General features: G+C 41.3%; 2 long non-coding RNA genes across 2 annotated transcripts in view; one reads left to right on the top strand and one right to left on the bottom strand.

Annotated features, from left to right (window-relative positions):
• The window catches only part of LOC147754120 (uncharacterized), a 29,846-nt gene extending 17,010 nt beyond the window's left edge, over positions 1 to 12,836 (top strand). Inside the window, exon 3 of the long non-coding RNA XR_015318199.1 lies at positions 12,347 to 12,836. This is a non-coding gene — a long non-coding RNA (uncharacterized LOC147754120). The remainder of the gene's footprint in view (positions 1 to 12,346) is intronic.
• On the bottom strand, positions 11,161 to 13,560 carry LOC147754119 (uncharacterized). The gene is made up of 2 exons (XR_015318201.1): positions 13,227 to 13,560; positions 11,161 to 12,858 (listed from the first exon to the last, which is right to left on the bottom strand). It is a non-coding gene; the product is annotated as an uncharacterized LOC147754119 (long non-coding RNA).
• Positions 13,561 to 14,544: the final 984 nt, after the last annotated feature.

Raw genomic sequence — 14,544 nt, 5'->3', positions numbered from 1 at the left:
GCGCTTACCAGAGTGGGAGTGTTAGTGCTGTTCGATCGGATCGGAAAATACCGAATGACCAACTAGTAGCTGAGTAAGTTTTGTGGCAGCAGTAATGGCCGTGGCAGAACAGTGTAGTCTTCTTATTGGTCGGATTCCCGTTGTTGTAGTCTTCAACTGGATCTTTTCATAAGCTAAACCCCTCCACCGCCTCCCTGTCTGTACTTACTAGGCATGTCTGGCCCCCAAACGCGTCTAGCCCCATCGTTCTTTTACTGCTTTCTTTCGTTGGCATAGTGTCGTTCTATAGCAGTGCTATAATGCCGCAATACAAGAGCAGGCAGCGTCCGTCGAGCGAAATTTTTGGTCGTCAGAAGCGCGAAGCGGAATGTAAGTCTCTGATGGCGAGCGACAGCCACAGCCACGACAGACGGGACTAAGGAAACGAAGGGAATGACGAAAGACGAGTTGATCCCCACCACCACCACTATGGTGATGTTGGTGCGGGTACCGCCTGTGCTGCCCTCGCACTGATGGTGATGACGAATTTCGGGTGACAAGTTCGATCTGTAAAGCAACCATAGATCTGGGATCGAGATCGTAACGGATGATAAAACAGGATAGATTAAACCTATGATCTTGTCGTGGTATTCTGTCTTGGCTACGGAGTAGTTCCTCGTGTGAGTCAATCGGCGACATTGAATGAGGTTTTTGTTGAGGAGGTTGAAAAATGTTTGTCTCTAACGACGATTCCAGGCACGATGGCAGGCGGTGACTATTGTTGTTGCATAGAAACGCCGTCAATGACTATGGGGTTTAGCTCGGCTACATTGTACGAGCTTGCCAATGTGGGAGACAGAAACTGGACAGCCTTCGATAGTAACCAACTGCTTTCTTATCCCTTGTACGTTTTTTATATGGCGGAACATGCCTCTTTTACGTTTGTTCTACCACCATCTCTGTTTAAATAAGTGGAAGGAGTAAGGGTGGCGCTCTGAAAACCAACCGAATTAACCATCTGCGTTCTTTCCCTATATACATATGTGTGTGCGTGTGTGTATTCAAATAGCAACAATTTTACAATTGATGCCTTCTTATGAGAAACAATTGTCATACACCTACATATGTCTAAGTACCTTCACCCCTGTGAGTAAGTCCATTGTAGTTGCCACTGTGGCATCTGAGCGAGTTAAGAGATCAGCTTAATTGTACTGTAAGGACTCCCTTTGACATAATTTACGTACAAACATATGGTGCATGAGGCTAACCGGTTTAAGCTCAGCGCGCGTGTCTATATAGAAGTTTTAGATAAGCTAGTACGAGAATTTTGTGTAACTTTTATATAAGCAATACATAGATCCTCTGTCCGCGTCTCCCAGAGGTCAGCCTCGATTCGCCCGTACGTTTCATGCTGAAAGATCCAAGCCTAGTATTCTGGCAAAGCTTCCAACTCCTAGCACCCTGCGACAGGAGCAGACGAAATCGGAAACGGAGCAAATTGTCCATGGTGTGCCAATACTGCACAGAGAATTTATCTCAGCCGCTCTCGATTTGTATAGATGGAGCAATAATGAACGCAGCCACATGTGTTTAGCGTAAATTTAACGCGGCCGAATGAACCCGAATCGGCGACATATGGTGAATGAGAGGTCCGCTCAAATCGCGTGTCAGACAAAAATTCTGTCGATGACGATGGCATTTTTCCTCTGTTATGAGTATTCAGACTGATATTTCTTAAATGGTTGCCCAATTCCACCTCTCAAAGCTAAGCTGAAATCACCAATACTATGAAAAATTGTTGAAAAATAAGCAAACGCAACAGACCTTCTTTCTTTTGGCACTTCATCATAACTATAGCGAGTAATCTATAGCTTTTCGTTGGGTTAGTCTATCTTTGTACCGCCACGTTGCCTGCCAATTGGTGCGGGTGAAAACGTTTAGTCTCAATTGAGAAAAAGGTCACGCACTTCCGCAGGCGTACATATATTTAGAAAAATATTTTCTTGGAAGTCAGACACAAACATGTAACAGATAAAGATGATTTAATATTACTCTGTAGTAATATTAAATTTAAAACATAATATTATTATAAAGAAGCACGAATTTGTTTCTCATGGTCGACATACATGCATGCACTGCGTACCTCAACATTGATTTGCTGGAAACAATGTCGTTGCAACAATAGAGTAGACTTCTCTCGCAAGTGCCTGAAACCTATAGGAGAATTACCCTGACCACATGACGATCATGTAGAAATAGCAGTAGCGGCAGTAATTTAGTTTGGTAGAAAATTGATGATTATCAATGGAAAGCGGTAGTCATTGGCATCGTTCTAAGCACGCGCCAAGCAGTCGCCTCCCGTTGGCTTTAAGAAACGCTTTACATTAACAGCGGCGTGGGGCTGCGCTTCACTCTGTCCAGTGGTAGGAATCGATGTCTTGGTGGCCTATTCGTAGGAGGTTCAGATTGTTGCCTGTGTATTTGTCAACGATTTTCCCCTGCACCTCAGATATTTAAATGTGACACCAGGTTCATTTGTGGTGGAGTAGAAAAGTACAGACTCAGAAGAGAGGAAATAAACGTAATGGAATAAAAGTGTGGGATCTAATATGCTTGAAAAGATAAATAGCTTGTAGCTAATGCAACAAGATGAAGAAACATGGACGACAGTTTCAAATCGGTTTAAAAAGATCCCAATTGAAAAAGGTTATTGAAGAAATGATCCTATTTGAAGCATATCAATTGAATTCGTTTGAAAGCTGTTAGAAGGCCGGTCGCGCTTTTCGCGGTTATAGCCCTTTTTTGCCGTTTCTAGAAACATTACAGATTATAGCATAAGAGCTTGGACGGAAATTATACCCGCGATTTGCTGGGTCAACATTGATCATTTTAGCTAGAAGCATTCAGCCAACACTTGAACGATGTGGAATATAGTCGCGGTGTCACAATTGAGCTAGATATGAAAAAAGAAGCTGCCGGTCACAACCCCAACGGGGTGCTAGCTGCAAGATAATAATGGGGGGCAATCAATGCATTTGTGGCGACTCGTAATGGACCCAAGCCTTCGATGAACGGCAATCGTATAGATTGATTAACGGACCTAATGATTTACTTGATTTGTTGCACGACTCTGCTCACTGTATACACTGATATTGATTGAACTTTAGGTGGGCACCTAGGTGATTTTTATTCAGCCAATCGACGGATACCTAACACGTGCATAACGCTTACAGCATACGCTAATGGTTCGTCTGGGTAGTATGCATGCTTTGAACATACGACTGAAAATCGGCCACTGCCAAAGCAGCAGAACGCTTTGCAGGGCCGTCACTCACGCCGTAATTTGAAATAAGCTCGGCCCGTGGTTGGGAAGACGTTCATTATGCATCCCAATGTACGTGTGTGTACGTTATAAAAAAAAGTGACAGACTTTTATAATATATGTGATACGAGATAAGACTCTGAGGCCTGGCCTATACTATACACACATACCATCATATAGAAGTACCTAAAAAAGCTTACATATATGTTGGTTGCTGTAACTGGCAGCGGCAGGATTATAGTTGGAAATACGTTCGAAACTTGCTTATCATACTGTCATAATGCCACGTTTGAAGCTGAAGATGCCGATAGCGTGCACTGATGCCAGCGTCGTCACTGTTCTGTCCGCTGTGAGTACGTCTATAATTAGTATTTGAAATTTTTCTAATTTATAGCAATATCCAATCCGTTTAAAGTAGATCATATTCATAAAAACAGTAAGCACGCAATAAGCAGTGGAATATTAGTATGTCCTGTTTATACATCGGTGATTCATACTGTGAAAAGTACAGCTCAGACAAAGGGAGTAGCAAAAGGAAGCAGAATATTGATGTTGCGTAAACTCTTCATTGTGATTTTAATGTCGGTCCTCCGCTTTAAAGCGACATCGTCCAAAGCAACTTCGCAAAAGCTAGCACACTACGAGGCGACAACTTACACGCAAAAAGTGTAGGAAGCTCAATAGTCGCAGCCGCCCGTGGGGTATAGAAGCAGTTATCTTTGACGGTCGTACCATTGGCAGCAATGACTTTCGTAATGATGAAACATGCAAATGGTTCTTTTCAACGAAACCTGTGTTTGCGTGCATTGCATGTGCTATTCGTATATGCTGAAAGTAACGGCATGGATTGAAATTAGGCTGGTCATGGTAAAAGGTAATCTGGACCAATGCACAGACCGGGTAGCTTACACGCCGGACGCACAGGGCGGCGTCTTCGAAATTGCAGCTGCCCATGGTAGCAGCAGTCGTACCACTTCAGAGATTTCTCACAAAACATTATCGGTAAACCGATGAACACTTGCTTAAGCGGGTTTTCAACGGCACATATGGAGCCATCCTCGTAGGGAGCCATGCTCGTAGGGCTTCTTGGAGTAGCGATTAAGGAATTATCATTATTATTATTAGGGTGGAGTCTCAGACTTTGTCACAGCAGGGACCCACGTGAAGATGCATCGCGGATCACTAGGTCCCGAATTTGCCTGCCTTTTTTGGACTGCCTGCTATTACGGCCCGCTCCGCGTTGGCCGAATGCATTGACGCAGTGAACCAATGAGATAAGCCTTGTGGCGTGCAAGTCCAAGCTATGCTAGAACCCGGCAAAATGACCCACAGAGAAAATTCCGCAGTTCAGAGGGCTATTGTGTCATACATCAATCTCATCCACGCGCTTAAATCTTTGCTTTGTGGAAATACATTGTCAGTTGCTGCTCTCCCCACCCATGCCAATCTATCAGGCGAGCTAACAACAGCGGCGATAAAAATTGTGGCTGTTGCAAGCGTTGCCGCCACCGTATCATCACTCTGCTGAGCCGGGTTCAGCGCACGTGAGTCTACGTGAAGCAAAAAGAGGGACCCACCTGGGCAGGCCCAAAGAAGACAACCATCGCTGAACAAAGTCAGGACCTTGTCCTACACGCAGGACTCAAGATCTTTTCCTGTAGCAAAAAAATTCCTCATATGCTTTTTTTGAATTATTTATTTAATTTATGACATGCATGCGCCTGTGTACCTGCACTGCCGCTCATGAAGACATTTCGCATAGATCTCAGGATGTATAGCGAGCATGTTTTATCTTAAAAAGATCTGTCAAAGTGGTAAAAACATATTAAATAGTAGCGCGCTTACTGTATCTCCGTAAGAATGACTTCATGTATCCGTCATATATTAGAAATAAAATCAAGTGAGCTTTGGTCGAAACCTAAAGGTAGAATTAATTAGCATTTTAGGATTCAAGTTGCTTTATTGCCCATTTCGTGTTTTCGATAGGTTCATTGTTCAGAGCGCTGGTCGTTGGCGGCTTACGTAAATTAAAATTAATCTAAATAACCGTTACAAGACAGATCTTTCTCTTATGCAGTTTATATACCTATATTTTCAATCGAGGCGTGCGCATGTGTCAGGCGAGCAGAATGTAAACGTGATATCCAGGATTAGGGTGAAGAGTAAGCGTTTGTTTTGGAAAAAAAATTGACAGGCAGAGCGAAAGGCGGATTTTTCTTGACAGCAGATAGCTTGGTTAGTTCTAAACCAATTTTATCGCTCAGAGGAACGATAAATGGCTATTTACAACTTCATTGTGGGGTATACTATCTACTAAGGCCAATACGCATCGAGGTCAATTGGCAGCTAAGGAAAGCGTCAGTCCAGCTAGTGGACGATATTTTCCTATTAGTTACTTTATTATTTTGTTGTTTGATTCATTAGTACCTCGTACAAGTTAATTTTGGCATCACCTTAAACGAAGTTCCTAGCCAGGGAGCGGGTGTTTTAGGCGACTGTGAACAACTCTTTCCTTGATACCGAACAGTCTTTGTGCCAATTTTAAAAAAGACTTGTTTAATAAATATAGAAGTGCGTCAAATCGAATAAAAATTATTTAAATTTTCATTCTTCATGATTACTAAACGCTGTTGCACTTCGTTGAAGCCTCTCTGATCCATCTCTCTATATATAGATGTATAATCATATATTGCTGGCTTTAGTATTTGCTTAAACTAGTTATGATATAATACATATTTAATTTCTATATGTATAATGATTTCGGCGAAAAACCCTCGGAAAGCTGCATGATTTGACCAGGTCATACGTTCTTTTTTTTATACGAATTACTAGAGCACTTTCTTTAATGGTCAACTTCAGGGCTAATCTGACAGGACAAAACAAGCTGCCTTTAATGGACTTCGAATGATGAGTGGGTGATGAACGCATAAGACGGTGTAGTCCCTTACATCCCTTCCCCCGTTTTCTATATGTAGCACCCATATACTCTACTTATTATGAATTCTCACTGCGGCGCCAGACGAGTCGATTTCGCACGTTCATTCGTTCGTCTTTACGGTGTTAGACAAGGATAGCTGAACCCATACAGCTCCTAAAAGGATCATCAGATATCGGCGAAAAGAAAATGACGCCAAACATATGTACGATGAGCCGACGACGCATATAGTCTAACGAGTATAGCTTTTACGGATCGTGCTGATGGCAGAGCGAACTTCACAGTGTTGCTCTGACGCGTGGTCTTGAGGCTCGTGCGAGCAGAGCTACAAGTATGGTCGTTGAAAGACACCGAGGGGCAGTATCGTGAGAAGTTTGCTGTGTACTGGATTGGTCGTCACGAGAGTCGGCCACAATAACGTCAACGATTAAATAACAATTATGCCAAAAATAGTAGCATGGCAAGAAAGGTGTTGAACAGTTAGAAGAATCAACGTTAAAAGACAACTAAGTCCTGCTTTCGATGGTAAATCGATTCGAGAATGGTTTAGAAAAATAAAACGTAACTACACACATAGTGACTGATACTTGCAGAAGGGGGTGGCTGAAGCGTAGTGATGCTTATGGGTTTTTGCGCTACCTATATCCAACTCCTTAAAAGTTGGTAAACCAGTTCCGAAAAACACGATTATCGGTCCTGTTTTGAGTACCCTGCCACTTGAATAAAAAGCGCGGAAACCTTGTTGATAGTTAGCGGTTACCCTTCCCACTGCTGGCCGCTTGTGAGCCGTTACTTTGAGTTTTCCCAACGAAACGAGCTACTAAACCTGTATGAATAAGAAAACATACATAGGTTTCACACAGGCTCAAACAAGCTTCGTCAAATCGCCTGTACTATCGGTTTTCAATTTTATCGAGTTGGCCCTTTCTTCCAAATTTATAGAAGACGAGCAGAATCATCGAAAGTTAGAAAGAAAATTCGCAGAACTCTTAAAATTAAAAAAAAAAGAATTTTTAAAATGACGAAATGTATGTATTAACATTGGACAACATTGTATAACAATGGACATTAAAAGATTATACCATACATTGACTTATTATTATTATTATTTTATATGAGAAATTAGCTAAAGTAGTTGATGAAATTTAGATCCCGGTTGTGCGTTTGTAACAAGGTGCGCTCTGATCAACCAGCGATTGTAACAGGGTCTAGTTATCTCTGTTTCGAGCCATGTTATGCTCTCCTATTTTAGCGTAGTAGTGGTCTAGGGTAGGACCGAGTGAGCCAGTGTTAAGGCCACTGGATACTATTATACCTGTCTATTCGGCTTTTTATTTTCTCAGCTGCGGTAAGCCAAAACGAATTGAGCGGTGTACCTACCTACCTACCTACCTACCTATCTATCTATTTATTCATCTAGTGGTCTGTTTCTCTGCCAGCGTGTACTAAATGTACATGTGTGCACGACATCCACGACAATGCACGATACTGTAGTCGTCGGACGACTATCGCCATTGCTGTTTTAGCAATTGAAATCAGCGAGGCCCTTAGTCCCACTTCGATTTCCGTTATCGTGATCAGGTATCGGCATTGTTCTACTGACATCGCCATCAGTAACTTCGCTGCTTCAGGCACCATTAGTGTAGGCTTCATCGAAAAAACACGACGATCAAGAGCGTACGGTCTGCCTGAGTATGCAATAGACAATGCAAATTTTGTGACGCGGCAATTGTCTGCTATACTGGTACAATTCATATACATGCACCTAACAAGTAGGGGTGTAAAAATATTCATTTCCATGGAAAATATACTGATCGAGCTTATTTGACTTCGCTCCTTTTTAGGTAGGTATGAAGGATAGGTATAAATCAACAACGACTCTATATGTGTAGTTCCGTAATATCACGCTGTCTAGTCAGCTGATCCTTCGTCCCCTCGTCTCGGCTGCTGTAGCCTGACTCTGCTATGGCATGAAAGCTTCATTGTTACCACGACAATCTTGGCGGTGTTGTGCGATCTGTTTATGAAACTGGCTTAGGTGCTTGGCTATATAATAGCCACAGAACGTTGTTTTCATAGACTATAGCATATAAAAATAGCTTGCAATAGCTTTACATAGTCTTTGCTGTGAATATACCATTTGATTATTCATTCACTTAGATATTACGGTAGGTTTTTGTCCTCTTAAATCTGTTGTTAGATTCCTTTGATCGCGTACGAGTGTAGCCTATATGATAGAGTCGCCGGCTGCACTATTCGCCATAGACAGTAGCTCCTTTTATTTAAGTATCAGCTACGTAATATTTTCGTTCTGATGCTGCTCGTGGCTGGTCGTAGCTATATTCACAAATATTGAACTATAAAGAACATCACTATTTAGCCCGCTCAGGCAAAGAGTGTTCAGGGACGCCTCGTTTGGTTGAATCTAGTTACAGGATGGCTATTTTGACTGCGTCGCTTGGGTGGATCAATTGAGCCACTAGCCCAACTGGGCCGCAAAGAGCCGAATATGGCCAAAACGCTTCAACGATACCAACAAAATGGCAGGCTCGAAGGAGCACTGTCCTAAATGAATGAGCTGCAACGCACAGCTGAAGAATAAACGCATGCCGTCTTACATCAGACAAAAGTAAATCACCGTATAAGACACTTAGGTTCGAATGCTGGCCATGAGGTTTTTAGGCAAAACAGAAATTGTGTCGGTGTGTAAAAATGAACGGACAAAATCAACAGCTACGGCAGCTGCCCACTAACAAAAGACGGCTAGACACGGGCGCGGCAGCTAGCCGGGCTAATGAAGCAGTAGTGCGCACGATTTTCGGGCTAAGGACTATGTTTTCGCAGTATAACAATGCTATGAATATGGATTATTTTATGGAGTATATGTATGTAGCTTGCATGCACATGCATGTATTCATGATGCACGAATGGATGATTATTATCCTGTAAAGATACTGACCCATGACGAAGATTTAGGCTCGATCATTTGCCTGTAATACAGTTGGTCTAAGTACATTTTGCATGTTGTTCTATCGATATGTTTTTATTAGATACTTCAAGCTTGAGTAATATAATGGGTAAGCTTTTTTTGCAGTATTTATGCTAAGGTAATTTTTATTGATAAACAGCATTAGTACGGATATATGTATTATGCGTGTTGGAAGAGTTTTATTCTAAAGTGTCAAAAAAAAAAACAAATTTAAAAAACATTGAACGACACGATAATTATTGGAGTGGTTACGAAATTGCAATAAAATGCATGATTGCGCTTTATTGTTATTGTTTACTATGACGAAAAATTAACTTCATAACTCATCTTGGCGAACTGGATATACGAGTTTCCATTTAGGATCTATGGCGGTAACCTGAATCAATAATAGGACGGAATCGTTGGCTACCATTACCCAGGTTGCCGGGCGGCCATGATTGTCCTGTTTTCTTTAATTCTGTATTCTCGTGTAGTGTACATCAGTCTCAAGGCCAATAGATTGATACTCTTTCGTTGTTATACATCCTTTAACGATATCTTTCTAATATAAATCAGTTCGGATCAAGTGCAATTTTTGGGCTATACGATTTGAGCTAACGAATTGTTCAAGGCTATACATAAACCATGTGCAGTAAAATCCAAAAAAAAAATTAATCACGAACGATGTTCTGTGTTTCTCCATTTTATCGAATTTCTAACTTAAAGATGCGTCCTTCAAGCCGCGAGTATATGGTCTAGTCCTCCTATCTGCACAGTTTTCTAAACGAGCCACATACATTTATTCATACCGCAAAAAGACACGTCTTTTTTTCTCTCTTGACACGCAGTCTTGTTTTTATCTTGCGGCCATCAAAGAATTATTTACGTGTGTGTCTGTCTTATTGAAACAGCGACGTTCCTCGTAATGTCCCTTGAGTGAGGCGGAGAATGACCATTGATAAGTATTCTCAAACGCTCAGCAAAACAAAAAACGCTTATCTGGTGATTACGTACTCTTTTGCCTAAGTGTCATACACGCAGACCGATGCAGCGCTCGAAGCAAGCGAAGTGCGCTGCTTGGGTGCGTCCGATGAAAGCTCTAAGCCTGCGACTGATGCCAGCACGCCCGTATACCTTTCTGAATCGTTTTTACTTGCTGGAACAAGCAATAGCAAACTCACCTGATAATTTCTAAGCTCAATAAAATGAACGGCATGTCCTTTTTTTTTTTAGAATTGTCCAAGATTTTGGCCTTCATTAAAATTCCGGTTGAAATAAGGCTCGCAAATTGTATTCGTTTCCATTAAGTTCAGCACAGATTATAGTGACTCGTGTTCTATTTATTAGTACTTAGCTTAGTTTAGCTTAGCTAACATAGCGGTCAGAGGTCGCGAGTCAAGCTCACCGCTTTTGCTTACTTCGTTGATTAGATGGGTGTGACTGCTTAGCACTACGTTATAGAACTGGAAGGATTTTCGCGCAAATACACATCCGGAGGGAGCTGGCTGCGTATGTAAACATATTTCATTATTTACTTTTTGGCTTTATCGTGAGACTCTCATGCAAACATAAACGCATCCGTAGAACAGCGTTCTCGCCTAATATACTGATAATACGGAAGACAAAAACGATATTTCAAAAAAGAGAAAAGGTCGGCGATAACTGACCCCACCTTCTCCGTGATAAAGACAGGTCATAGCACGTCCTACTAGTGCTCTAAGCCGCTGTTGTCTTGAACGCTGCACTGCATAGTAGCAGCAGCAGCAGCAGCAACAGCAGCAGCAGCAGCATTTACGGCTTCCCGGAGAAAAACAAGGAAAAGCTGGAATAATAGTATACGATGACGAACTGGAAACGGCAGCGTTAGTCCGCAAAACGAGACAGTAAAATCCAACCGTAGACTAATAGTTGTCAGAAATTCGACAACTTTGAGGCTGTATTAGTAACAGTGGCCACTTCAATTTGTTCTTTTTTTATTTTTCTACGAAAAAGTAGTTTCCGGAAGGATATACCGATCATAAAAGTGTAGTAGTCTGGGCGAAGGTAATAAGAGCTCACAGCAAAATATGTAGCACCTATCTGTTATACATAGCTCGTATATTTTATGACAGTCGTGTATTCTCAACTACGCACATTGATTAGATAAGAAACCATTGAAATTTTCTTCCAATAGAACTGGCCTGACACCTAGCGTCCGAGAAACTGAAAACGGCTTCTGCTGTTGTTAAATAGTTTTGCTGAGGAATCTAGGCCAAGCAAAACGATGATTCTAGCATAGGGCCTTAAACAGTATCAAACAGACCGAGTTCGCCATTGCACAAAAACAGATTGTATCGGTCACCGGCTAGGCGGGGTTACCACCTTTCGGCATCACTTCAACTTACACTGCCTGTGTTGTTAGCAAATAGAAAAAGCCTTATGGCCCCTGCATGTTATTATGCAATAGTTTTCACGCTCTTCTTTATCATAGCCGAATAGCGTTGTCAAACCTGTGCTCGTACGTTTAGACGTGTTGTTTATTTGTGATTGTCACAAATGTACAGTCTACACTATGCCTATAACAAACGTAATTTGTACCGGAACCGATTCGTATTAACAATTCTGTTCAGCAGCGTTGCCAGACCTGTCGTGAGGTCTCACAATTAGATAACTGGGGTGGCGTCAGATCCGCGACTACGATGGTCGCAGAAGTTGAGAATGTGACCGTCGTTTTCGTTGTCGTTATTCCGTTGAGTCTGTTGTCCTTCTATATCTGCTGTCGTTATAGCATCTTGCGCTGGTGGTGCCCTTCATCTCCTAAACGATTCACGAGTGTTCGCAGTAGGAAGCAACGACCGACGTTGTATTACCACGCCAAAGCGGCTGCTGTGGTGAAGGTCATCCATATAGCAACGTTGGGGAATCTAGGTTGATATCAGAGCCTGCTTGCCAGGTCGTAGTCGTAGTTAAAAAAGCATCTAACAAGACATTATTGTTGCACCGAAACGCCTAAAGGAAAGTTGCTGCCTACATTATTTTATAAAAGGATTTATAGGCACATCTATAAATTGGAATTTTTGTATCGTACATGTTTTTGTTTAAAATAGTAACATTTATACCGTCTATATATTAGTAACGATCATTTTCTTTTTTCTTGTTACAGGTGAGTGCAACGCAGACTTTAAATGATCAATATTCTCTATTTTTGCCACAAGTACATTTCAAGGTGTGTTAATGCCCTTAACCTAATGAAGCAGAAGGTTCTACAACGGATACGAGCACTTTCTTGCTCGCTTTGATTGAACGCTACTCTAGAACATCACATCCGAATGAGGTTACTTGCAAGTACTATTGATCAAGAAGCAAGTAAGGTAAGTACGCTCGACCTATAAAAAACGCCTAGGGATATCATCATCGCCATATTGCATTCGGTGACTCAGTTCAACCTACTCTTGACTCAAGCGATATCGCTAGAAAATAAGATTGCCACGTTTGGAAACCAGTTAACAAAATCTATAGTTCTTTGAACCTTCGCCGCTAAGCGTTAATCATTGTTAAGGTCGTCTTGGCCCACATTGTCGTTGGCATTTATTACTTGTTCCTCGAGTACTTGGGCGTGTTTCTCCGTTTGACGATCTGAATCGCTTATAAATTCTCGTCTGCTGCTCTAGCCAGCTGAAAGAGACGACGAAAACAGATCATAGTTAACCGTTATAAATCATTAGTTCCGTTCGTTCAGAAAAAGCTGATCCTAGATTAAAGATGGAGGCGATTATGACACGGCTACTATTTTGAGCAACAGAAACCCGTTTTAGCGTATTCTTTTCTAAGCATATTCTTTATATAAAAAATAAACATTTGTTTTTTTTATTGCCATCGGCGTTTGCTGACAAAGCAGTGAAATCCAAATTGCACCTATTGTTAAGTTCAGCAAAATTAGCCTTAAAGCAAATGATAGCAATAAAGCTGTGCTGTTTTTTTTTTTTCATGTCACATACGTTTCAGATAGAAAACAATTTAGCAAAAGGCCCTAAAAAGCTTACGTATTAATTAATGCTGTAAATAACGAAAACTGGGATAGTCGACGGCAATCCTGCACGAAGTCGAAGACTTCAAAGTAATTTCTGCTCCGTTGAGCAAATTTTTCTGGTCGGAGCCTTAAAGGTATAGATTAAAAAACAACAAGGTAGATACATGAATGCACAAAAATGAAATTCATATTATCGCTGGATTAGGCCAAAGATAAGGTTCTGAAACAAGGTGTTTGTTTGCTTTTATATTCATATATATACGTATGATGAAAACAAAGAGCACTTGTAACGAAATGTTAGAGTTTAGGATGTTGTTGTTAGCTAATGATGATACTCAACCGTTAACAAAAACCTGAAAGGATGTTGTGAAACCTTGCCTACTCACACAGAGTTTTTTTATGTACTTTACTTGAAGAATCGTTGGATAAAAATCATGCTATTCTTTCAATGCCCCTCATAACCACATCAATGAACAAACAACAAGGAGTCAAATACAGCAGCGGTAGCAATAGTATTTGTTGGCAATTGTGCTCTCAGTTGCCTGCCATAGAAAATTTGCCATTCGATTTCTCCTTTAATTTCCTGATATGTTTGTTTTTTTTTATACGGCAATTAACTCGCATCATAGTTTGTGGCCGCACTTCACAGGTTCACCCACCGGTACAGGCTAACTAAATCTACATTGGTAGACAATATGGCCTTGGTGTATCTCTAGAAGATAGACGCTTGCGTTGACAATGCCAGAAACAAAAGATAGCGATGTTTTATTCTGTCGTAACAACAATAACGACTACAGCCATTAAGACGTCACCCCTCGGTCATCTTCAATCTCCACATAGCATTTTAATACCACTAATAAATAATAATAACAATCAAAGCAGTTCTCTCAAATACCGTCGGAGTAACATCTGGTATTTATTACCACTAGCCGACGATCGATATTTTGCGTCCCGCGGATAACGCTAGATGAGCGCTGACAAAAAAATAGAAAAGTTATAAATGAGGTGAACGTGAAGTAAATAAGGCAAGCTGACAAAGAATCAGCAATATTAAAAAAACCATTGTGAGCTAAGCGTAGTTTGAACTGCGGTGGCAAATGGTGATTGAGTAGAATGTCCATTTAACATCCATATGTAGCTCTATATAAGAAGAAAGTCACAATCTCGAAATAGTAACGAGAATAATTTAGAACGATGGAAAGTGACACAACGTATTGGCTACTTTTCGTAGCTGATCATGTCACTTTTTTAAAAAAGTTGTTTGAGGCAGGGGGTGGCGCTTTAGTAGCCGGGTCGCCGGTTACAAGCAGGAAGGACACCAGAAACGCGTA

Source organism: Varroa destructor, unplaced genomic scaffold, assembly GCF_002443255.2.
Source record: "Varroa destructor unplaced genomic scaffold, Vdes_3.0 BEIS01000618.1, whole genome shotgun sequence".
NCBI lineage: Eukaryota > Metazoa > Arthropoda > Arachnida > Mesostigmata > Varroidae > Varroa > Varroa destructor.
The sequence above is the reverse complement of the archived record's forward strand: the minus strand, read 5'-3'. Positions and strand labels throughout refer to the sequence as shown.